The sequence below is a fragment of the Hylobates moloch genome, unplaced genomic scaffold (assembly GCF_009828535.3).
Source record: "Hylobates moloch isolate HMO894 unplaced genomic scaffold, HMol_V3 SCAFFOLD_3, whole genome shotgun sequence".
Classification (NCBI taxonomy): Eukaryota; Metazoa; Chordata; class Mammalia; order Primates; family Hylobatidae; genus Hylobates; species Hylobates moloch.
The window spans coordinates 16,278,505-16,305,100 of record NW_026652278.1 but is presented as its reverse complement, the minus strand read 5'-3'; the positions used below and the strand labels follow the sequence as shown (position 1 = coordinate 16,305,100).

The following is a 26,596-nucleotide window of genomic DNA, read 5'->3' as shown; positions in this document are numbered from 1 at the left end:
CCGCCGCCCCGTCGGTGTCCTCGCTGCGCAGGGGCTCCCTTGCTGCCCCACTCTAAAAGGAAGCCGTCGCGGCCCAGGGCACGGTAACTAAAAGACCGTCGGGGACGGAGACGGGAATGAGTGGGCTTGGACTTGAGGTTTCCCAGCCAGCTGCTCCCTAGAGCCCTTCCTGAGCTCGTCAGCGAGCACGTATTTAATGAATGGCCACTGGGTGCTAGGCCTTGCACCCAACCCTTTCGTCCTCCCCCGGGGCCGAGCCGAGGGTGACCCAACACTAGTCGGAGCGAGCTTGGAGACTTGGCGCCGGGGCTGCGCTCTGCAGGCCTGGCCTGGTCGCTTTCCACGCACCCCTCTCTCTAGCTGCCGCCCCGCCCGGCTCTGCCCGTGGGCGCCCCCTGGCGGCAGGAAGCCGAGCGCGCACCACGCCCTCGGGGCTCCATCCCCACTCACCCCGGCGCCGCTAGCCGCTCCGCCCGCAACCCCAGTTCGCGCTGCGGCGGCCAGCCTCGTCCCCGAAGGCCGACCGAATGTCCCTCGGAGCTTTCCGTGACCGGCCAGGGCGTGTGGCTGTCCGGAGCCCCTCCACGTTCCCCAGCAGCAGGCCCGGCCCTCCCTGATCAGCCAGCGCGGATTCCGGTCGCCTCCCTCCCTCTGCCGGGCTCCAGCCCGACGCCAGGCCGCTGGGGGCAAGCGCTGTGCTTGAGAAGAGGAGAAAAGCCCCAAAATAAACAAAAACCCAAAGCCCATTCAAGTTCAGGGGTGGAGAACTGTTGGCATCTGAATTTTAGAAAGATCGGCCGGGACTCCCAACCACCACCAAACATCCTCTTGTCCCCCCACCCCCCCGCCCGCACCATCCCACCCCACACACCCGACGCCTGGGTCCCGTGAACCGAACCCCGAATGCGCCGCAACCTTCTCGGCGGTCACACGTGTGTCCCCGATGCCATATGCCCACGTCTGTGTGTGAAGCAAACCCCGCTGGTAGACGCAATGGAGAGAGATGGCTCCTCCGAACCAGAATTAGGAGGAAAACGCCGCTGAGGGCGTTTCAAAAACCCAACAGGCGAGCGGGGAAACCTGCATTGTCAGACCTGCTGGGCCCTGAGTTGTAGCCCCATGCACCGCGCCGAGCTAATTCTCCCGGCGACTCTCTGAGGAGTTATTACCACGTAATAATTGATGAGGACACTAAGGGCTAAGAGGAGTTAATTAACTTGTCCCTAGTTACAGAGTTGGAAGTTAGGGATGGATCTTAACTGGTGGGGCTGCTCCGAGGGCCTGTGAGAGACTGGGTTTCAGCCCAGAGCCCAACACAGCGCCGGCAGAGAAAGTATCAGGTACTTTTTTGCGTGCTAATCCGGCGGTAGGAAGTCGATTACATCTTTGATGACTCAGATTTTTGAAACAGCCCCATACAACTTCCAATTATGGGGGCAAATAAAATTGTGAAAGTGTATGGGATTTGGGGATGAAGGAGTAGGCCACTGAAACATAACCCAGAACTTATTTGTTTTGGAAAAAAACATTTCATGGAAAATTTCCAACATATACGAAAGAAAAGAGAATATTACAGTGAACTCCCATGCGCCCGTCCCCAACCTCCAAATAACGAAGGCAAATCTATTTCCTCCCCTCCTTCCCACGGACTCTGCCTCCCCAGCTGTCAAAACCTACACACACACTGCTTCCCCTATTCACACAGATTTTTTGGAAGTAAAACCTAGACCTTGCCACATTTAATCTGCAAGCATTTTCAGCATGTATTGTCAAGAGACGACTACATTACCAAAACTACAACAGCATCAACACAACCACAATACCAAGATACACCCACAAACTTCACATTCCAAACACCCTGGAGTATCCAGCCAGCTGAAGCTTTATTTTAACCACAATTCTTGGCTAGAGCTTGGTTTTCACTGAGTTTCAGCTCTAGGGCCAGAATGACCTGGGTTTGGATCTTGATTTTTTTTTTTTTTTCACTTATTAGCTGAATGACTCAGGGGCGTGACTTACCTTCTCCCTGAGTGTCAGTTTAGTGCAATCTCACATGGTTGTTACAAAGATTGAAAAAACAAAACAATGCATGTAAAGAGTCTGGCATAAGCCAGGGAATAGTATGTTATTTCTCCTAAAGCTGGACTTCGGTGAGATTTTAGCTAATGAAGGCTTGAAAATTAGATTTGAGTTGGGGCATCAAAAGTTTTCACGTTGCATGGAGGGTAAGACTAGAGCCAGGGATACACCACCACACCCAGTGATCATTCATGAGTTCATCCCTCCCAGGATTAACAACTGAACTCTCAGTGATGTCTTATCTTATAAGGCTCTAGTCTTATCCTCCATGCAATGTGAAAACTTTTCAGGTTCTCCAAGGATCCTCCTAGGTCCGACAGTCATCTTGGGCTTTTCTTGGGGCAGTGCTGGTCTTTCTCCCCTGTATTCCTACCTCTAGCATGAGGCTGGGCACATGGGGTCAGTGCTGTCTGCTGAAAGAATGGTTGATGACATCATCCCATCACGTGGCCTTTGCATAGCCAATTCCTTCTGCCTGAGACATTTATGCCTTTTCCCTTAGCTTAACCCTCTCTGAATGAGTCAAATTCCCCTGGCATATGCTCTCAGAGGACCTCAGTGTACTTTCTCTCCAGAGGGTTTATCACTGGTTAAAACGTTAGATTTATTTGTCACTTATTTGTGTGATTACCAGATGGTCTTTCTTCTGTTCTAAACTTCATGAGGGCAGGAATCATGGCTGTTTTCTCATCACTGTATCTTTAGCACTTAACGCAATGGCTAATTGTTGAATGCAGGTGGTTTTTATGGTAGGGGGGAGTAGCTAGATTCAGAAACTGCTTTAGCCCTAACCCTCACCCTAATCAGCAGTCATAGTAGCTAATTCACAATGCACTATTTCAATATGTTGTATAGGAAATTAATTTCCAAACGCGCTACCAGGCAAACTGTTCTGGAGGTGATGGGATAGAAAGATCTAGTTAAGATACTTGAATCACACAGATCGTTGAATAAATTTTAAACACACAGTGAGAAGCAAGAGGAAAGAGATGGGGTAGGTTGACACATATACCACAGAAGCAGGTGGGAAGTCCCCTTCCTGAATCCTGGGCCATTTAATATGCAGTGTTCACATATTGCCTCCCACCCATATCCCTCCCACCCATATTAACTTTCTCTCTTAATGATGTGGTTACAAGGACCATAATTGAGGGTGAGTGAAAGGACCCAACAGAAAGAAGGTGCCCGAGGCAACGATACACGCTTTTGCTATTGGAGAGCCAGGGGCAAGTTCTCCTGGCCACAGCAGGAGCATCCATTAGCCTCCTGAACAGCTCTCTCTGTTTATCTGTGCGTCTTGGGCAGAACACAACTGGGGCCATAATGGGTGTCACCGATGGATGAGTGGCTGATTTTGGGAATGAGATAGCTGTCAGCCCTTATGTAGCACGAATGTATCTTACAACTTGGTCTTTTAATGTCTCTCTATTGGTCCATAGCACTCTGGTTTGTTCTATTGTATGCTCCACTTATTGTATCTGTCTTCAACATCTCCCACAGGTTATTGATTTACTCATTATCCATGTGAATTCTGTGAATTCTTCCTGAGTCTCACAGCCCCATCTTATTCATCCCCTCTTCTACTTAACACATCCTATGAATTTTGCTTACATCTTGTAATCTACGGACTTGCTTGCTCTCCACATCTCATACTTATTATAAATGTATCCATTTGCTTTTCTTACCTTCTGAAGATTCCCAAATAAAACAGTACACAGGCATTACACAACACATTTATTAAATGCCTACTGTGTGCTAAGCATCATACTAGGCATCGGTAATCCTGACAGGATTCCTCTGAAGCTTTCCATCTAGTGGAAAGACAGTTAACTAATCCCCCAGTCCTGTGAAATGATCCACTCTGTCAAGTGCTAGGAAGGGCTGGGGGAGGTCCCTGCTGTCCCAAGAATATGGAGGTGGGCAGTCCAGGAGAGCTTCCTTGAGGATGTGGCATCTGAGGTCTGAGATCTGAAAGGTGAGCTCTAGCGTCCTAGGGTTTCAGAAATCTCTAATAAATAAACATCAAGGCAAAGTGTACTTTTGTCTGCCCTATCTTAGTTTTGAGTCATATTTTGCCTATTTCTTGTCCAACTTTGCCAGAGAACACTAACCTGTCGCAGTCCCCCAAAAGCACAAATGTTATGTTTTATACAACGATCAGAATGAAACACACCTATTGGCAAAAGATGCTGCAGAACAGTGCTTAGGCTTACAAATGGTTCTAATGGGGATCAACAGCCTATAATTAGAATTTAACAATCCAAGAGAGGAGTAATATGCACGCTGCGGGACAGAATGGAGTCTTTTTCTTTAGTTCTGCAGGTTTGATGGGTAGACTGGCTCCCGACTTCCCTCCTACAGTAACTGTCCTACTGAGGTAAACATGTCACAAACAAGAACAATGAGATCACCAATAATATAACACTAATACCATAAACAAAAGAAACACCACCTTCCGCTCTGGTGGAACGAAAAACACAACGTGGACCAACTAACAGTGCTATTTAAAAAACAAATTACTCACGGCCAAGCCTTCATAGCTCTCCAAATGCAATTTTCCAGGAAGCTCGGTAACAAGCAGAAGTTTTTCAGGAGACATACTTGCTTTTGCTGGTTTGGTCGCAGATCTGAGGTGTTGGACAAAGAAGAAAATACCCCACATAAACCCACCTTGACACTTATTCTCCCGGATTCCTCATTTTTCTCCCAACACGAGACATTTCTAGTCATAGGTTACTGTAAATGGAGAGTCTTGCCAGCGTCAATTCATCAATGGCATTTTCCTAAAACCTCAGGCTTTGCACAAATGCCAAAACCCTCATCCTCGATAAGGCCATTTTTGTGTTTTTTTTGAAAAATGCACACATGAATAACAGAATGTGAGCAGTGCAGTGGATTTTTATTTTTATTTTTCGGAGTCTCACTCAGTCTCCAGGCTGGAGTGCAGTGGCGCTATCTCAGCTCACTGCAATCTCCGCTTCCTGGGTTCAAGCAATTCTCCTGCCTCAGCCTCCCGAGTAGCTGGGATTACAGGTATGCACCCCCACGCCCGGCTACTTTTTATATTTTTAGTAGAGATGGGGTTTCACCATGTTGGCCACGCTGGTCTGGAACTAACAGCCTCAGGAACTGCCCTTCCAGCCAGAACCAAGCCAGACTGTCACCACAAACATCAGAGGAGTCTCAGCCCTGTTCCTCAGTGCTCCTCTTCCCCAAGCTGCCCTGTGAAATGGGGATGCTGGGGAAGGCAGAGGCAATGGCATGAAGGCTCTAGGCCATTTCAGAGGAGGCACTAGCTGACATGAGGATGAAGAGCACCGATGAAGGGGCCTGGTCATCCCTGAGCCAAAACCCTGAATGTGCACCATCTTGGACAAAGTCTGCGCTTTTGACGATGCATGAGAAGAAAGAGAACGCAAGCGCTCTCTTCACTCACAGAGTTTTGTACCCAGATGCCTCAGAGGGCGCCTTCCACCCATCTCAGCTACCAGTCATGAATGGCAAATGAGACCTGAGCAGGGGAGGCCTGGGGGACAGCAGCAGCTCCCTGTTGGTCCTGTCATCCCTCTCGAAGGTGTCTGCCAGTGCAGGCCAGGGCGGAGGCTGCAGTCATAGCTCAGTAGAGGGCAGGAGGAGCTCAGGTCTGCCTGCCCTCTGAAGCCTTTCCAGACATCCCCAGGACCGGCTGCCGTTACCCAGCAGCCACACACGCCTCAGATACATTGTATTTCTTTTTTTTTTTCCCCAAGGCTCTGTTGCTCAGCCTGGAGTGCAGTGATGCGATCTCGGCTCACTGCAACCTCCACCAGGTTCAAGCAATTCTCCTGCCTCAACCCCTGAGTAGCTGGGATTACAAACATGTGCTACTATGCTCAGCTAATTTTTGTATTTTTAGTGGAGACGGGGTTTCACCATGTTGGCCAGGCTGGTCTCGAACTCCTGACATCAGGTGATCCACCTGCCTTGGCCTCCCACAGTGCTGGGATTACAGGCGTGAGCCACTGTGCCTGGCCAGGTGCATAGTTTTTCTCATGCTTGTCCTTGCACATCTCCTGGGTGCAGGAATGTCTGGAGCCCACAACAGTGATCGGTGCTGAACCCCAAAACCTGAAAGTCAGGGCCAATTCCTTCTGCCTCCTCCACTAGGTGGGGTCTTATGTTTTGCATGAAAACTAAAGGCCCACGAGCCCAAGGGTTCTTGCCTCTTTACAACTGTTTCCAATCATAAAGAAGGAAATTGCTGGATGAATAAAATCACCCCCAGAAGAAGGAACAAGTGCTAGTGACATATTCACATGAGGATGGAAGCCTCATGAATTCAGACTATTCTAAGCTACAAGTCATCTCAGGTGGGCTTTGTCACACTTTTGGAAGTGACTGCTGCATCTCCTTCTGGGAGAATTGAACCACTTCATCCTGGCAGCAAAACACGCTGCCCACATCCCCATCCCAAACCGAGATGAGGGTCTGCAGTAAGAAGTGGCACGTGGAATCTATAGCCGGAATGGTTCTGACTTTAATTTCAGTGCCTGGAGAACACAGTCACAGCTCTTATCACTGTTCACAGGGCAGCTTGGGGAAGAGGGGAACTCAGGAATGGGGCTGGGACTCCTCTCATGTTCGAGGTGACAGTCTGGGCTCTGTTCTGGCTGGAAGGGCAGTTCCTGAGGCTGTAAAGCCTGGCAGGGGAGGGGAGGGGAGGGGAGGGGAGGGGAGGGGAGGGTGCTGGGATTCAGTCGTCTGGAAAGAACACTACAGACTGAATGCAGAGGCAGGAGTTCTGATTTGGAGATCATTTGGGTCTGAAGTATTTGAGTCTGAAATGAGGGAAACTCACGGTGGAGGACGGCTATTCTGTCACTCTGCAGATCCAGCATTTATTCCACCATATGCTTTTCACGAATTAGTAGTGAAGTTACAATCTTGGGCTTTTTAAACTGATCTTTGCACCTGCTGGTAGCAGAGAACAGCATTCCCCCCGCCCCCGACTTCCTTTATGAGCTGGAAGCAAAATCCAGCGCTATTGTTGGAGCTCCCTCTGGTGGCAGTTTCTGAAAACGATCCAGCCCTAACGATTTTGCGGAAGGTAGGCAACACCGAGGCATCCTGGGCATTCAGTAGGAAGCAACGAGAGGAAAGATCCTTGGCCCTTTCAGAGATGGGGCGAAGGATCAGCTGTCCCCTCTGCAAGGTGGCAGATTCAGAAGAGTTGGAATTCTTCCGGAGTTGGCCCTGCCAACATGCGCACGTGTCCTGGGGGGTGAATGATCTGTGCAGACGACTTGGAAATCCGCTGCGTGCCGCCCAGGCGCGTGCATCTTTGCTTACCCTTTCTTAGATCGGTCTCAGCCCCGCAGGCAGATTGGCAGCTTCTTGGGCGCTGGGACGGCGTCTCAGCCACCTTTGCAGGGCGCCCCCTCCCGCCTTCCCGCTAGCATCTGGCAGGGACTGGAGTGCTTCCTGGAGACCCGTAGGCCGGGGACAGGTCACCAGGTGAAGCAGCGCTCCTCCGGAGCTGATGCTGGGTGACCGACTGCGTGCGCCACTTCTCTTGCCCGCCTGCCCGTGCTGTGTGCGTCCTCATAGGTCTTGACAGATGGTGGCGGCTTTGACAGTTCGTCAGCCCCGCGTGGACGCTCGTCCCCAGTCACTGCTCTAGGACCGCCAGCTCTGCTTGAGAGATGGGGCGCAGCTGGGGTGGGAATTTGGAGGCAGCGGTGAAATGGGACGGGAACTGTGCTGTAGGAACAACAAAGACACGTGCTCATGTCACCACGCAGGCATGGCTTGTACTGAACGCTGGAGAAAGCCTCAGGGGAACAGGAGGCTGCAGCACCCACAGCATGGGGCGTGAATATACGAGACCTGGGTTCCAGGCCTAGCTCCGTGGCTCTGGGCCAATTACTGCCCTCTCTCAACTCAGTTTCTGTATAATAACCCTGGTTGGACATGATGTTTTCGAAATATCTTTTTCCAGATCCAATATTTTCTTTAATATACATACATATTTTCTAAATGGCTGTTGGCTTGTTAAGTGGCCTGGGGATAATTGCTACCGCTTTCAACGAGAGAAACTCGAGAATCTGAAACTCAGTATTTCTACGAATTTGCGCAACATGGGAGGTCATCGCCTGGACACCACTGCCCCCTTGCGGCAGCTCGTCTAAATTTGCAAGTGATGACAAGGAATTCAAGGGCTTGAGGGTTCAGGCCTTATAAACCTGGGTTTATAAAGGGGTTGGATAATGTCCCCAAAGCTTTATTCATCCCTGGAAGGAACTGTAACCAGATCAGAGGCTTTATCTGCTTAATGCCATAATGCCTTTCCCCTGCCCTCAAGACAGTTATTTACAGGCACCCTCTAAGTGGATCTAGAGCCAGATTACCCAAATCCACTTGCAAATTAACTCAGATTAAAATTTGCAAGCTTCTTGGGAGTGGAGTGAGGCAGCTTAAAAAAAAAAGAATTAAATTTGCAACCTTCTGAGACCTAGTATGCTCCCACTCCAGGGCGGATTCACTGATAGAGGAGATGACACTAAGCCCATATGGCATTTCTGGTTATTAAACACCCCATTTGTATGGACATAATCTTTTCTGGTTTTATTGAGGTAAAGTTTACATAACACAAAATTAACCGTTTAAGTGAATAATTCAGTGGCATTTAGTACATTGACTATGTTATGTAAACCGTCACCTCCATCTAGGTCCAAACTATAGATATATATGTATCTTTTGAGAAAGAATTTCGCTCTTGTTGCCCAGGCTGGAGTGCAGTGGCACGATCTCAGCTCTCCACAACCTCTGCCTCCCGGGTTTGGGTGATTCTCCTGCCTCAGTCTCCGGAGTAGCTGGGATTATAGGCACATGCCACCACGCCCGGCTAACTTTTTTGCATTTTTAGTAAAGACGGGGTTTCTCCATGTTGGTCAGGCTGGTCTCGAACTCTCAACCTCAGGTGATCTGCCTCTGTCTCCCAAAGTGCTGGAATTACAGACGTGAGCCACCACGCCCAGCCAAATATTTTTTATCACTCCAGAATAAAACCCCGTACCCAGCATACAGGTAGACCCCATTCCCAATACTTCATGCGCCTGGCAGACACCAATTTGCTTTCTGTCTGTGTGAGTTTACCTATTTTTGGTATGTAATAGAAATACATATACTTTCTGTCTGTTTGTGTTTGTTTTCTTTCACTTAACATAAGGCTTTTGAGGTTCATACACATCGTGACATGTAACAATACTTTATTCCTTTTTATTGTTGAATAATATTTTGTTACTTGTATATTCCACATTTTGTTTTTCCATTCGTCCACTGATGGACACTTGGGTTGTTTCTACTTTTTGGCAATTGTGAACAATACTGCTATGAAATTCATATACAAGTATTTGAGTTCCTGTTCTCAATTCTTGTGGGTATGTATCTAGGAGCGGAATTTCTGAGTCATATAGGAGTTCTCTCTAGGCTGTAGTCCAGTGGCACCATCTCGGCTCACTGCAGCCTCTGCCCCTGGGCTCAAGTTATCCTCCCACCTCAGCCTCCTGAGTAGCTGGGACTACAGGCACACGCCACCACCATGCCCAGCTATCTTTTTTGTATTTTCAGTTAAGATGGGGTCTTGCCACGTTGGCCAGGCTGGTCTTGAACTCCTGAGCTCAAGTGATCAGCCTCCCAAAGTGCTGAGATGAGAGGCATAAGCCACCTTGCCCGGCTGAAAGTGCTCTTTAGAGTGAAGGGTCATTAAGAGGGGATGGACGACAATGTCCTCCAGGATATGCCAATTCCTAACACCTTGAATTAGGCCGTTCTTGTGTTGCTATTAAGAATACCCGAGGCTGGGTAACTTAGAAAGAAAAGAGGTTTAATTTGCTCTTGGATCTGCAGAATGTATGGGAGGCATGGTGCTGGCATCTGCTTCTGGGGAGGGCTTCGGGAAGCCTCCAATTATGGTGGAAGGCAAAGGGGGGTTATGTGTATCACATGGCAAAAGTGGAAGCAAGAGAACGAGGGAGGAGGCCCCACCAGTTTTAAACAACCAGATCTCATGGGGACTAACAGTGAGAACTCCCTCATCATCAAGGGGATGGTGCTAAACCATTCAAGAGGGATTGAGAATCACATCAACATGAGATTTGAGAGGGACAAACATCCAAACCACATCACACCTCCTTGTTGATTCTCCGGTATCTGCCACAGGTTTGTGGGCTGGCTGGTTTGGCTTTGCTTCAGATGGGGTTCCTGGGGCCTCTGGGCACCAGGTGTCTCGGACCAACAGCTCCCAAAAAACGCTCTTCTTACGGTGCATAACAGAAGCCCGAGAGGCTAAACCAATCCATGCGAACACATTCAAAACCTCGGCTGCCATTTCACTGGCTAAAACAAGTCATGTGACCAAACCAAATTTTAATGGAGAGGCGATGTTAATACTGTGAAACAAAAGTATCTTGGGCCCCCAAAACCACTAAGCTAGAAGAAAAACTCAAGCTGGAAACTGCTTAGGGCACACCTGCCTCCCATTCTATTCAGTTATCCCTCAGCTCACTGAGATAGATGCATATCTGAGTGCCTCCTTTGGAAAGGCTCATCAGAAACTCAAAAGAATGCCACCATTTTCTCTCATCTACCTATGACCTGGAAGCCTCCTTCCTGCTTCAAGTCTTCCTGCCTTTGTTTCCAATTGTCCTGCCTTTCCAGACTGAACCAATGTACTTCTTACATATATTGATCGATGTCTCATATCTCCCTAAAATGTATAAAACCAAGTTGTGCCCCAACCACCTTGGGCACATGTCATCAGGACTTCCTGAGACTGTCACGGGTGCACCCTCAACCTTATTTTAACTTTCCAGATTAACTGAGATCTGTCTCAGATTTTCTGGGTGTACAATACTCACCAGCTCTATCAGGCAGCACTGCAGTCACATGGCAGAGGGTGTGGCTGTATCATTCTCTCACAGGCAAGGATTAAAGGATTGGGGATGGTGATCTTCCCCCCACCTCCTAATGAGGTTTCTTAGCTGTAATTTAAATGCTTAATTTACCTTTTCTCCGACATATTTACATTTTATCAAAGACATTCACGATCTTCATACAAAAGATTTTGCACTGTGGGATATTTTTAGTTAGTGATCCCCCACGCCCAAGTGTGGAGCAGCCAAGCATCTGCAAGAAATGCCTTCAGGGAAGCTGGGCTCCCACTCAGTGGAAACCTTCAGTCTCCTTTAACCTCAGCCTTTTAAGGACCATGAATCAATAAGTGGCATAAATTATTCACCTCATGGAACATTATCAGAAATGGACAGCAGGCTAGAGAAATCGCCAGCAGGAGATGTGTTCTTTGCAGTGTTTGGGCCTCTTGCTCACCTTCTGAATGGCTGGAACTTTCTATTAAAAATTCAGATGTCAGAGAAGAATGAATCTAAGTTGTTCAGATATTTCAATGAGACTCCATGTTTCCTTTTCAGACGCAACTAACTGGTCTACGGGGCCTCTTCTGCAGGGTCGAAGGGGAGCACGTGTGTGCAGACTCGCTCAGTGTCAGGAGCAGCTGGCTGCCTCCCTGATGTGATCTCAGACCCGGTGAGAGGACCTGGCCTATGCTCAGAAAGGTCTTTTCTCCTGGTGAACTGAGATATCAGAAGTTCATTCCATTTCTGCCAGGTGCAGTGGCTCACGCCTGTAATCCCAGCACTTTGGGAGGCTGAGGCAGGTGGATCACCTGAGGTCAGAAGTTCGAGACCAGCCTGGTCAACATGGTGAAACCCCGTTTCTACTAAAAAAAAAAAAAAAAAAAAAAAAAAATACAAAAATTAGCTGGGTGTGGTGGCACGCACCTGTAATCCCAGGTACTCGGGAGGCCGAGGCAGGAGAATCACTTGAACCCTGGAGGAGGAGGTTGCAGTGAGCCGAGATCGTGCCATTGCACTCCAGCCTGGGCAACAGAGTGAGACTCCATCTCAAAAACAAAAATTTATTCCATCTCTAAAAACCATTCTGAAAGCGGAAAGCTCTGCTTCTTTGAAAGATGCCCTTCAGAATGCAAAGACTTTGGAAAGGAGGGAAGGAAAACTAGCATTTATCAAATACCAATCACCCGCCCACTTTTAGAAATGACTTCCTGCAGCCTGCTGTTAATTATCGTGGTTGGAGGAGGACAGAGTGAGGAGAACTTAAAGATAAAATACATGTAAAATGCCTTAGGAACTTTAAAGCACTGTCTAAGTCCAAAGGGTACTACCCTTCTTGCTCTTGCGGTGGTGGCTATTTTTATTCTAGAATTTTGAGGTTTGGGGAGTCCCATCCCTTCCCTACTACAGGTTCCGCACCAATTGGGAAATAGACACACATGTTGGAGAGGGGCCCTACATCAGCTTTATTGCTGATAAAGTTGGATCTGAGGAAGTGATTTGAACTTGAGGCCAAAATCGATTGTTCAGTGACTTCCCCCAGCCATTGAATGGATTTGCTGATTCACTCAGGGGAAAGATGACCTGTCCTATTCTCAGCGTCCATTTCCTCTTCTCTAAAATGGGAATAACAATGGCATCTGTGGCACTACTGACTTAATCAAGATGCATACCACTCTTTTTCCAGCAGAGGCTGGAAATTTCAGCACTGTATTTCCCAGTCTCCTTAACTGTTAGGATTCTGGATACAAATTAGATTAGATTCTAGACAACAAATGCAGTTAGGTTTTGGATTCAAAGTAGATGTCTTTCCGCAAGATTTGGAAAGCAGAAATGCAGTAAAGATGTTTTTCCCATCCCTTTGGGACGTTTCTCTGCTGGCAAGCAGCATCACAGAGGTAGGGTGCTTCTTCAGGGCTGTGCTCCAAGACACAAGACATATTCTCCAGCCTCCTGACTGCCCAAATTTCAGCGCTGGTGGCTTCCTGACTCTGGCTTTCTGATCTCTGGATCTCAGCTGCTGCTGCTGCTGCTGCTGCTGTGTGTCCTCATAAACTCAGTGTTTCCAGCGCCAGCCTCCGAGGTAGCAGCTCTCCTGGAGAACCAGGTCTGCAGTGTTCTGGGTGTCAAGCCTGCAGGACCAGCTGAGAACCTGCTCCTTTGGGCTTTGCAGTGTTTGAAAGCATGTAGTATCCCATATTAAATCCCTTCCTGCTGAAACACCCGGAGTAGATTATTTCCTCTACTGAGGTCTGATGCGTTCTTCATTTACTGTGAAGATTAAACGAGATAATGCATGTGGAGCATTAGCATATCTCCTGGCACCAAGTATGTGTTCAATAAGTGGTAGCTGTGGCTTGTACTGGTCATGGTAATAAATTGTTTACTTGTGACCTAAGTTATTAAAATCATGTCAGGGTTTTCAGGCAACCCGCAAACCGCTTTGAACCATATTGTGACAAAACCATACCCACTCAGTTTTTTCTTAGGATACTTTTGAAACGCAACCAACAAACACATAGTGAGTGCTGGCCACCATGCTGGCGAAACTAATGAATGAGCAATCATGCATTTGGACTTCGGATATGCTAGTCCTTGTGCTAAGCAAGTTAAGACAAGCTTTTGAGATGAGTGTCATCATAGCCATTTTACAGAAAGAGACACAGGCCCAGAGAGGCTAAGCAATTTGCCCAAGGCTGCACAGCTAGTTAGTGGCAGAGCCTGGTCTCAGAGGCCAGGTCTTCTTTCTTCTCATTCCACCACAACAGCCTTTTGGAGTTTTTGCGTGGGTTGTTCGTTTTGGTTTTTGGTTTGGTTTTTGGATAAAAATCAAGTGTCATTGTTCAGGGCCTATGTGGCAGGCATCCCAGATTTCCGTCTTATGAATGGCCCTGAGGAGCCTGTCCATTGCAGCCTCGTCTTCCTCTCAGATGGTGGAGACAGAAAGGCTTGAGCAGCACTGTGCTCAATCTGGTGACAGACGGTGGTCAAAGCTGGACGTTCTCCTCTAGGAAGTCTGAGGGACCTTTGAGCCCTTGGAGCAGGCCCAGTGCTGGCCCTGGGCCTGGCCTGAGGGGAGCCACTGCCACAGAGGAGGCACAGTTCCACGGCTTACATAGGATCAAAAAACTTTTTATTATTATTTTTTTTGAGACGAACTCTCACTCTGTCGCCCAGGCTGGAGTGCAGTGGCATGATCTCGGCTCACTACAAGCTCCGCCCCCCGGGTTCACGCCATTTTCCTGCCTCAGCCTCCTGAGTAGCTGGGACTACAGGCGCCCGCCACCACGCCCGGCTAATTTTTTGTATTTTTAGTAGAGACGGGGTTTCACTGTGTTAGCCAGGATGGTCTCGATCTCCTGACCTCGTGATCTGCCCACCTCGGCCTCCCAAAGTGCTGGGATCACATATGTGAACCACCACGCCTGGCTGGATCAAAGAACTTTCTAACTTCTCCCTAATAAACACAGGCAGGGTTCTGGAGCAGGGGTCCCCAACCCCCAGGCAATGGACTGGTACTGTTAGGAACAGGGCACAGGAGGTGAGCAGTGGGTGAGCAAGCAAAGCTTTGTCTCCATCTACAGCCAATCCCCATTGCTCTCATTACTGCCTGAGCTCTGCCTCCTGTCAGAGGTGGCATTACATTCTCATAGGAGTACAAACCCTATTGTGAACTGCGCATGTGAGAGATCTAGGTTGCATTCTCCTTATGAGAATCTAATGCCTGGTGATCTGTCACTATTTCCCATCACCCCCAGATGGGACTGTCTAGTTGCAGGAAAACAGGCTCAGGGCTCCCACTGATTCTACATTATGATGAGTTGTATAATTATTTCATCATATATTACAATGTAATATTAATAGAAATAAAGGGCACAATGAATGTAACATGCTTGAATCATCCCAAAACCATCCCCTCTGTGGCCCATGGAAAAATTTTCTTCCATGAAACTGGTCCCTGGTGCCAAAAAGGTTGGGAGCCACTGTTTGGGAGGATAAGTCAGAGCCTGGGTCTAGGAAAGGAAACAACTGATCAACTGATTTGGTTTGGGGCCTTTCCGTTACTTTCACTGAGGGGTATTAGAAGACTAGGGGTTTCCTGGAAAACCTTTGTTTGGGACCAACCAACCTCTTGGTACAAAATGATCTTTCAAGCTAAGTCAGATCAAGGAGGGGCTGTACAGCCCTGAGTAAGTAGGTTGTTGGAAGGACAGAAAGGAACAGAGTTTCTGGGTAATCTCCCCAGCGTACGTTTCTGCTGTTTACTGGCCATGTGACCTTGGGCAAGTTACTTAACCTCTCTGAGCCTCAATCTCTTCATCAGTAAAATGGAAATAATAACCTCCTTAGCAAGGTAGAAAATTAGATCATACATGTAAAGTGTTTAGCCTAGAACACTCACAAAATGTGCTAGCAATAAAATTGGCGGGTTATGGTTTCAGCCAAGGACCCCACTGGACCAGTGGTTCTTCTCATCCTTGACTACTCACCAAGGTCACCTTAGGAAGCTTCAAAGACTACCAGAGCCAGGTGCCCACATGGACCAAATTAAATCAGTGACTGCAACATTAGTCACTGCTGATGACTTAATGAGGCAATCATCCACCTGGATTGGGAAAGAAAGGGTGGATTTGAAGTCAGTTAGACTTCAGTTGAAAGCCCGGTTCTAATGCACAACAAAACAGTAAACGTGGGCAAGGTCCCACACCATCTGGCCTTGCCTGTCTACCCATCTCAACTAACACTGTCTCTTCTGTGCTCCAGAGCTTTCTGTTCACTCCTGCAATGCATCTACATCCCCTTTCCTTCTTGCCTCGGTGTAGTTGCACCTGCTGTTTCCTCTGCCTAGCATGCTCTTCCCTTTGCCCTCCACCCAGTGTTGCAGGGAGCTCCTCCTCATTCTTCAGATTCCAGCTGAATTGTTCTTCCTCAAAGGAGCCTTCTCTTAACTCCCTCCTTAAAACTACATCAAATCTCCCTGTGTAGAGATTGCTAGTTTCCTCTCAAATATCAGGTCTTCCCTGGTAATACAAGTTTTATCTGGGCACATAGCTTTATGCAAGTAAAAACTACATTTCCCAGCCGCGCTTGCAGCAGGAAGTAGCCACTGACCAGAATCAGGCAAAGGAAAAAGTAATATGTGCAGTTTCTGGGTCCTGCCTTAGAAGGAAAGGTGTTTGCCCTTCACTTCCTCTTTCCCTTTTCCCACTGGCTAGACTCAGACCTGATGGTGGTAGTCAGCTTGTTGAGGGTGGCAAAACAATAGAATGAATGTGGCTTGCATGAAGCAGAGCCAGTTGGCCAGGCCTGGGCCACTTACCAGACTATTACGCGAAATAAGAATAGCATTCTTATTTTTACTATTTCGATCAATGTTATGGCAGCTGAAAAGTTATCCTTGGTAATATGTAGCATATTTTTTTTTTTGCTATGATAGCATCCTATACTTCTTCATACCCAGCTCATCAAAAATTTATTACTTGCTTTCTATGTGTTAGGATATCTTACACTCTTTAAACCATGTAATTGCTTTTTATACGTATTTAATTAATGTTCATCTCCTCCATTAAACTGTGAACTCCTTAAGAGTAGAGACTGTATCTGCTTTATTCACCTTTCTAGCTTTAGCACTTATCACATTTCTGAAATCAAGATGCATTTTATAACCCGCACCTTCCAGGCAGCAGCAAGGACTTCGTCGTCACTTCCCATGTGCACAAACTGGGTCACAGTTGTTCAAACTTTGTCATTTGAGTTATGTCCACTGTTGATAATACAGGCCAAAAAATACAAGTGACATGAGGAGAAGTTGCTAATACTCTCAGAACAAAGGAAAGAAATTTCAACTTCAAAAAGTCTGGTGTGACCAATTTATGTGTTGTGTTGGGTTAACAGTTAGGATGCTAAACTTCAATTTATCATAAATTTCTTGCTGTCTTGAAACAGAAGCTGAGGAACTTCCAGTAAAATTTGATTTTGATTCAATTGAACAAAAAAAGAAATAATTCAGTCAAATTCTTATCAAAATTTGTAGCATGTGTCTGCAGCATGGCAAAAAACCTAGAAACCACAGTAGAGCACTCTTTAAGACACACTATGGCACAGATGCTCTTCATGATCCAGAGAATGAGACTGTATGGAAAAACATGGGCATCTGTGACTCTGATGCAGAAGCTGACTCATGGACTTGTGCTCTGGTAGCCAGGAGAAAGTAGCAAGAAGCCAGCACTCCTGCTGCAGCAACTTGTCCAGCACTCCTGCTGACAAATAGCAAAAATCATATTTTAAAAAAGCATAAGAGAGTTGTGGAAACAAGAAGATAAAATTTCCAGAGTGGAAAGAGCCCTCCCTAGGTAAGCTGGTGGGCACCAGGCATCTTCTTCCCTTTGGGTATTTGGTCATCCGGACATGGCTGCAGGATTGGGACATGGCCTATGCAGAGACTTTGCTTGGGGAAAGAGAAGGCAAGAGAACTTTCACTGGTTATTTTGGGGCTAGCATAACAAATTAGAAACTAAAGGACACCAAACATGAGGCTGACTTTCCCACATGGAAAACTTGATATATTTTAGGGTGATGTGACAGACTGGGAAGCTGGGTTAGATAGAAAGGTAGAGTAAAATCCCATTGTGCTTAGGAGATGAAGTCTTGCTAGAGAGAAGAGTTATATCTCAAATATATGGAAAGTCTCCCCCTGAAGATGTTTGCCATATGTTGAGTCTACGTGTGGCAAGAGACTAAGAGCTAAGAGATCCTCTAAAAAGAAAATATTTCATAACTGAGAAGAGAGACAACTGCTGATCTCTCACCCAAAGTACTACTCAAGGGGATAATGCTTGAGGGACCAGAAAAATTGCAAAGATAATAGGACTTAATAAAATTGCAACCTTCCCCAGTTCAATCTCTAATTGAGGTCATCAGTACTTCACCTTATCTTCCAATAAAAGGAAGGAGGGACTTTAACTGATTAAAGATGTCATCTGGCTGGGCATGGTGGCTCACACTCCCAATACTTTGGGAGGCCAAGGTGGGCGGATCACCTGAAGTCAGGAGTTCAAGACCAGCCTGGCCAACATGGTGAAACCCCATCTCCACTAAAAATACAAAAAAGTTAGCCAGGCATGGTGGTGGGTGCTAGTAATCTCAACTACTTGGGAGGCTGAGGCATAAGAATCACTTGAACCCAGGAGATGGAGGTTGCAGGAAGTTGAGATTGTGCCACTGCACTCCAGCCTGGGGGATAGAGCAAGACCCTGTCTCCAAAAAAAAAAAAAAAAAGTCATCTGAAGCTGCTATAGTTCTTGTGTACTTAATGTCCAGCACACAATAAAAAATTCATAGACACACAGAGATGCAGATAAATGTGACCCTAATCAAATGGCAGTGGGTGGGCGTGGGGGCAAAAAGTAGACCCACAGATGAGCCAGATGTTAGAGTTAACAGACAAGTACTTAAATAGCTGTGAGATGTAAAATAAAATGGAAGAAAACATTGACAAAGGGATGAATGAACAGTTTTAACAGATAATCTGTCAAAGAGTCTATAAAAGAGAATCACCCGAGATCAGGAGTTTGACACCAGACTGGCCAACCTGGTGAAACCATGTCTCTACTAAAAATACAAAATTAGCAAGGTGTGGTGGCGCACACCTGTAATCCCAGCTACTCGAGAGGCTGAGTCAGGAGAATCACTTGAACCTGGGAGGCAGAGGTTGCACTGAGCCAAGATTGCACCATTCCACTCCATCCTGGACAAAAAGAGGAAAACTCTGTCTAAAAAAAAAAAAAGAGAGAGAGAGAGAGAATCAAAAGGATACTCTAGATTTCAAAATTAAAATACATGAAATTTAAAACTTACTGGATTCAAGAGAATAAGGCAAGCCACAGACTAAGAGAAAATATGTGCAGAAGACATATGTGATAAAGAACTGTTATCCAAAATATACAAATAACTCTTAAATTTCAACCATAAGAAAAATTCCAATAAATATACACACCTACTATGTATTCATAAAAATTAGAAAAAGAAAAAATAACAACCCAATTGAAAAATGGGCAAAAATCCTGAATAAATGCCTCATGAAAAAAATATACAGCTGGCAAATAAGTATATAAGTTGTTCAACATCATGTCATTGGGGAATTACAAATTAAAATGACAATGAAATATTCTATATCTCTATTAGAATAGCCAAAATGCAAAACACTAGCAACACCAAATCTTGAAGGGATGTGGAAAAACAAGAACTCTCATTCATCAGTGGTGGGAAAGCAAAATACTACAGCCACTTCATAAGACAGCTTGACAGTTTCTCTTTCCTTTTTTTTTTCTTGAGACGGAGTTTCACTCTTGTTGCCCAGGCTGGTTCAAGCAATTCTCCTGCCTCAGCCTCTGGAGTAGCTGGGATTACAGGCATGCACCACCATGCCGGCTAATTTTGTATTTTTAGTACAGGCAGGGTTTCTCCGTGTTGTTTCTCAGCTCACTGCAACCTCTGCCTCCCGGGTTCAAGCGATTCTCCTGTCTCAGCCTCCTGAGTAGCTGGGATTATAGGTGCCCACCACCACACTCAGCTAACTTTTGTATTTTTGGTAGAGATGGGGTTTCGCCATGTTGGCCAGGCAAGTCTCGAACTCCTGACCTCAGGTGATCCACCCGCCTCAGCCTCCCAAACTGCTGGGATTACAGGCGTGAGCCACCACGGCCAGCTGTGCAAGACCATCTTTTTCTGAAAGAATTGTCCTTTGCCCATAGCCCCTACATAGCAGGCCACATGACTCTTGCCAGAGCAAGGCCAGTGGGGCCAGAGGTGGAGCCCCTACCCAACAGGTGCCCATCTGGGGGCTGAGTGTGTGGGCTGAGTCAAACAAGCAAGCTTTGGAGGCCTGGCTTTCACCCCTGCTCTCTCTACACCAACCTTTTTATATTAAGACTTTATTTCTTCAATTCCCACACTCTCTCCTAAAGTAATTAAACCTGTAGGCCATGATTAGAAAGTTGGCCATGCAACTGGATTGTAACACAGCAACTGGATTTTAGGTACCAATGCTGTGTTCATGTAGGAGTGTAATTGGCTTCTCATTATTCTTAAAAGAGTTGGTGGGTACTTTGTGACCAAGTAGCCCACCTCCGAATGTCAGAGAGAGAGAGACAGAGAGAGGGAGAGACGAGAGAGAGAGAAAGTGAGAGAGCGAGAGAGCGCGAGAGCGAGGGAGAACAAGTGAGAGCGTGCGCCAGAACGTGAGAGCATGAGCCAGAGCATGAGAGTAGGTGCCAACAAGCACTTCCAACAAGCAGCCAACAAGCACTTCCAAGGCCTGCTGGGAGCCAGATGATGTGAGCGTACTAAAGGTCCCCCACAGTCCCATGGAAGGAAAGGATGTAGATAGATGAATTCCTATACTTAAATATGGGTGCTGGATGAATTACAAAGTAAGATGCAAACTCTCTGTGCCTTGTGGAGTTAGAAGAAAGATGCCATGAGCTGGCACAGCCCACGCAGGGCTTATAAAAAAAGGAGCTCACAGGATGGCAAAGAGAAGTAGAATAATGGCCAGCTGACAGCGGACCAGTGCTAACAGGTCTCACTAAGGGCAAATTTTCTAGTTGCTGAGGGTGGAATGGCTGGACCTCATGGTCCTAACTTTATCCACAATATTTCCCTTCTCTTGTGGGTTCTCACCCATTCTTGCCGCTATCATCACGTTGGCCCAACATGGAACTCCAAAGTGACCTGAGTTCCTTTTGTTTTTAGGAGGGAGGAATTTTTTAACAGTCCCATAGGTTAGCCAGCCCCTTTTCCTAGGGAGGAAGGGAGATGGGTTAGGTGGAGGCCTCTTTGTGAAGCCTACATCCCTCTACGAATGAGGCAGCAGGTGGCCGTCAGTCAAGCAGCCAACAAGCACTTCCAAAGCCTGCTGGGGGCCAGATGTGGCAGGGGAGCTCACACTGGTTGCTGCTGCTGCTGCTGCACCTGGGGAGGCTGTGCTCTCCCTGCCTGTCGCAGTCACCTGTGCTACTATAACAAAATGCCCCAGACTGGGTAATTGATAAAGAACAGAACTTTATTGCTCACAGTAGTTCTGGAGGCTGGAAGTCCAGGTTCAAGGTGCCGCCAGGTTTGGTGTTGGGTGAGGGCTTTCTCCACCGATGGCACCCTCTTGTGGCAGCATCCTCTCATGGCAGAAGGCGGAAGGGTAAAAAAGGCCTGGCTAGTTCTCTCCGGCCCTTTTATGAAGTCACTAATCCTATTCATGAGGGCTCCACCCTCATGATTTAGTCACCTCTCAAACGTCCCATTTCTTAATACTAAACACTGGGTCTCAGATTCCAATATATGAATTTTGAGGGGACACATACATTCACACCGTAGCACTCCCCTAATCCTGGATTAGATGGATTCATCTTTGGCTGTCAGAATATTACCTGCTTTCTCCACTGTGTGTACCGTACTTGCCTGGAGTGAGGCACCCCATTAGGTCTCAGGCCACAGGAGGTGGCTGTGTTAGTCTGTTTTCATACTGCTATAAAGAACTGCTTGAAACGCGGTAATTCAGAAAGGAAAGAGGTTTAATTCACTCAGAGTTCCACATGGCTGGGGAAGCCTCAGGAAACTTACGATCATGGTGGAAGGTGAAGGGGAAGCAAGGACATTCTTCACAAGGCGGCAGGAGGGAGAACGAACACAGGAGGAACTACCAAACACTATAAAAGCATCAGATCTCATGAGCACTCACTCACTATCACGAGAACAGCATGGGAGAACCATCTCCACGATTCAATCACCTCCATCTGGTCTCTCCCTTGACACGTGGGGATTATGGGGGTTATGGGGATTTGGGAGATTATGATTCAAGATAAGACTTTGGGTGGGGACACAGCCAAACCATATCAGTGGCTTTAAAGCTTGATTTTATTTTATCTGCACCTTGTGCAACCTGTGTGCTCTGCAAAAGGGCCACTCATTTAGAGGGGAAAAAACTTGCAATGATTTCTATCCTCAGGAACTGGAAAGTTTGCCCATAGTGAGACCTGTTAGCACTGGTCCGCTCTCAGCTGGCCATCATTCTACTTCTCTTTGCCATCCTGTGAGCTTCTTTTTTTATGAGCCCTGCATGAGTTGTGCCAGCTCCTGGTATCTTTCTTCTGCCTCCACAAGGCACAGAGAGTTTGCGTCTTACTTTGTGATTCATCCAGCACCCATATTTAAGTATAAAATTCATCTATCTACATCCTTTCCTTCCATGGGACCGTGGGGGACCTTTAGTACCCTCACATCATCTGGCTTCCAGTAGGCCTTGGAAGTGCTTGTCGGCTGCTTTACTGATGGCCACCTGCACTTTTGCTCTGTCTCTCTGACAGGCACGTAGTGCGACGGAATGGCTGGGCCTCACAGCCCTGACTTTATCCACAATATTTCCCTTCTCTTGTGGGTTCTCACCCATTCTTGCCACCATCATCACATTGGCCCAAATGTGGCCAAATGACTCTTGTATACTCGAGACAAGACTGGAATGTTCCAATAAAAACTGAAACTGGGAAATAGACACACTGAGTTACATGCAAATAGCTAATCTGGCTAATGTGCTGGAGTTCACTTACCTTCAGCTTGTGGCTCATCACAGTGTCGCTCCCGCCCAGCTCCCTTTCCAGATGATGCATGACATTGTGATACCCACCGTCAAGGAGGATGGGGACACAGGAGTCTGTTAAGTCATTCTGTACTTATTCTGTACTATTCTAGATACTCAAAGTGTGTTTTTTTAAAAGAGTTAAAATGAGGAGTAAAAATACATTTTCAGACTTTCACCATCTAACACTTTTCTCCATTAACACCGACCTCACATGCATTAAATAACAATTAGAATGCCTTACCTAAAAAGTAACAAATAACTTGACTACTTGCTCTTTTTTTTTTTTTTTTGAAACGGAGTCTTGCTCTGTCGCCCAGGCTGGAGTGCAGTGGCACAATCTCGGCTCACTGCAAGCTCCACCTCCTGGGTTCATGCCATTCTCCTGCCTCAGCCTCCCGAGTAGCTGGGACTATAGGCACCCTAATTTTTTTTTTTGTATTTTTAGTAGAGACAGGGTTTCACCGTGTTAGCCAGCATGGTCTCGATCTCCTGACCTCGTGATCCACCCACCTCAGCCTCCCAAAGTTCTGGGATTACAGGCGTGAGCCACCACGCCTGGCTGCTCATTCTTATATTTAAACTTTTTTTTTTTTTTTTGAGAAAAAGTCTTGCTCTGTCGCCCAGGCTGGAGGGCAGTGGCATGATCTCAGCTCACTGAAACCTCTACCTCCCAGGTTCAAATGATTGTTATGCCTCAGCCTCCCGAGTAGCTGGGATTACAGGCATGTGCCACCAATTGTTTGTATTTTTAGTAGTTAATTTCTTTGTATTTTTAGTGGAGACAGGGTTTCACCATGTTGGTCAGGCTGGTCTTGAGCTACTGGCCTCAAGCAATCTGCCTGCCTTGGCCTCCCAAAGTGCTGGAATTACAGGCGTGAGCCACTGTACCTGGCCCTAAAAATTAATTCTTGCCTTAAATCAAGGATCACGGGAGCACACTAAGCTGTTTTTCAAAAGTAATGGCCAGGAAAGACATACCGTATTCATGGATTGAAAGATCCAACATAGTAAAGATGTTGTGTCTGCCCACATTGATCTACAGATTTAATGTAATCCCTATCAAAATCTCATCAAGGTTTTATGTATACATAGATAAGACTATTTTTAAATTTATATTGAAAAGGCTTAAAACAGCTAGAACAATCTTGAAAAGAGAATAAGGCAGGAGAAATCACTCTATCTGACATTAAGTCCTACTACACAGCTACGGGAATTAGAAAGTGTGCTATTGGTGAAGGGCTATGTGCTATTGATGCATAAGGTCAATGGAACAGAATAGAAAACCCAGAAATAGACTCACACAAAATATGTTCAACAGATTTTTCAGAAAGGTGAGAAACCAATTCAATGGAGTGAAGATAACCTTCTCAACAAATGAAGCTAGAGCAATCGGGCATCCATAGGTAAAAAAGTGAAGCTTGACCTCACACCTTACCAGAAATTAACTCAGAATGGATCACTGACTGAAATGTAAAACACAAAACTATAAAACTTTTGAGAAGATGATAGCAGAAAACCTTGGGCTTCCAGGGCTAGGCAAAGAATTTTTACACTTGACTCATCTGGGAGGCTGGATACAGATGGAAGGTGGGAGTGGGACGTGCAAGGAGATTGGTTTGCTCAAGGCTTGGAGATCTTGCCTTCTCTTTCTTCGGGGCGGTTTAGGTGCAATGAAGCATTTGCCCCTTTCTATTTCAAATGGAAAATTATGCAACTACATGTTGTCTTCACTGTTTCCCATCTCCAGAATTCTAGGCTCTGCAGCGTTAGAATTCTTGGTCCCCAAGGGGGACACACTCACCTGGAAAGCCAGCAAGGGACACATTGAATACACCTTATGACTGCTCCCTGGGCACTTTGGGATCCTTGTGTCCAGGAACCAGCAGGTAAGAAAATGGGTGGCCAACTTGTCAGGGGCTATGTTTTGGCTGTGTCCCCACCCAAATCTCATATTGAATCATAATACCTATAATCCCCATGTGTCATGGGAGGGACCAGATGGAGATAATTGAATCATGGGGTGGTTTCCCCCCATCCTGTTCTCATGATAGTTTGTTCTTACAAGATCTTACGGTTTTATAGGGGGCTTCGCCCTTCGCTGGGCACTCATTCTCCTTCCTGCCACCCTGTGAAGAAGGATGTGCTTGCTTCCCCTCCCAGCATGATTGTGAGTTTCCTGAGGCCTCCCCTGCCATGCTGAACTGTGAGTCAATTAAACCTCTTTCCTTTCTAAATTACCCAGTCTTGGGTAGTATCCTTGCAGCAATATGAGAATGGACTAATACAGGGGCAATTGACCTGGTCAGAAGGAGGAGGCAGGGCTGCTTTCACACAATGAGGGTGGAGAATAATAGGGGTGGAGCTCAGGTGACTCACTTGGGTACCTCTTGGTACTTCTTACCCAACTGTCTGTGAGTGGACAAGAACAAGCAGCCCCAACCTGAAAAGGATATGGTTACCAAGGGCTCAGACCACCCCCCAAAACCCCGGGATGAGGATTAGGGTCATGCCATCAGGTAAGCCATTGAGACCAGTAGAAGAGGTAGCAGAGGGCAAGGAAAAGTTAGAATGGATAGCGAAGAAAGGAGATGATGAGTGTCAGTTGCTGCCTTGAGACTGGTGGCAGTAACAGGGACTGTTTTATGCACCTCCTTCTTCTAAGCTTGCCTGCAGGGGGTCAATGCAACTTTATAATAGCCATCCAAACTTATTGATCTTGTGTTTATCGCTCCTTCAATATGTTTCAAATGCAAGTCATTGCACTAGTCAACACGCCATCCCAGCTCACTGCTGGTGACAAGTTTAATAGTTGGGCAGCCACCTTGCACCAAAACCTGCCTGTACACCATCTCCTTACCACTTGGGTATTAAGGGACCAAGTCCTCAACCCCCATCTTAGCTTTTTTGAGATGGAGTCTCACTCTGTTGTTCATCCTGGAGTGCAGTGGTGTGATGTCAGCTCATTTCAACCTCTGCCTCCCAGGTTCAAGCAATTCTTGTGCCTCAGCCTCCCAACGTAGCTGGGATTACAGGCATGTACCACCATGCCTGGCTAATTTTTGTATTTTTAGTAGAGACAGGGTCTCACCATGTTGGCCAGGCTGGTCTCGAACTCCTGGCCTCAAGCAATCTGCTCCCCTCAGCCTCCCAAAGTGCTGGGATTACAGGTGCAAGCCACTGTGCCCGACCCCCATCTTAGCTTTTTGAGCAGGCTTTCTCAGACCACTTCCGGTGCCAACTACTGTTGAATCCTCTGGGAAGCAGACACCAAGATAGAGTCACGATTGCAAAAGCTTTATTGGGAAGACTTGTAAAATGAAAATGAAGGAAGCAGATGGAACAGGGAAAGCCTCTGGATCATAACGCAGACTGACAAGGTCTCTCTGTAGACCAAAGGGCCACTCTGGAACAAAGACTGCAAGTTGGAGGAGTCCTGTATTGGGCAGAAATGAATAGGCCCTTGGGTCCCCACCTTGCTTAGCCAATGGGCACAGGCTTCTCCAAGAAGAGGGCTTGACACCAGTGGCAAACCCTCAGAGAACAAAAGGGGCTGTCATGAACCATGCTCATCAAAGCTGCACAGCGAGTCCTTTCAGGAAAAGGGATCTGAACCTGCATGCATCTCCACAGCTGCCATCTGAGGCACTTTTTACCCCCACTGGTTGTCAAATGATCCTTTATTGAAATATTTTCCTTTGTGCTTAACAAGCTGAGCATTCCACTGCACCACTGTTGATGTCATGAGGGTGGTGACCATCAACATTGCAGCCCATAGATGGTGCAGTCCCCGGGATCTCTGTTTCAGAGGGTTCCCTAACTAAAGATCGGAGCTGCATCTGTCAGGCAATGTTGACATTCTCATCAAATGATATTTTCATTGGGTTTAATGTTTTTCTGTTTCTGTCTCCTGGAGGTTCCTTGAGGGCTTTGATGATCAGGGCAGAGGCAGAAGGTAGTACCTCAATCTGTGCCTGTC

At 46.8% G+C, this 26,596-nt stretch overlaps 2 long non-coding RNA genes across 2 annotated transcripts; one reads left to right on the top strand and one right to left on the bottom strand.

Annotated features, from left to right (window-relative positions):
• Positions 1 to 1,252: 1,252 nt before the first annotated feature.
• LOC131382935 (uncharacterized) lies at positions 1,253 to 24,780 on the top strand. The gene is made up of 3 exons (XR_009212563.1): positions 1,253 to 1,340; positions 24,368 to 24,506; positions 24,703 to 24,780. It is a non-coding gene; the product is annotated as an uncharacterized LOC131382935 (long non-coding RNA).
• Positions 7,126 to 11,434, bottom strand: LOC131382934 (uncharacterized). Its single transcript, XR_009212562.1, has 3 exons — positions 11,357 to 11,434; positions 10,977 to 11,099; positions 7,126 to 7,818 (listed from the first exon to the last, which is right to left on the bottom strand). It is a non-coding gene; the product is annotated as an uncharacterized LOC131382934 (long non-coding RNA).
• Positions 24,781 to 26,596: the final 1,816 nt, after the last annotated feature.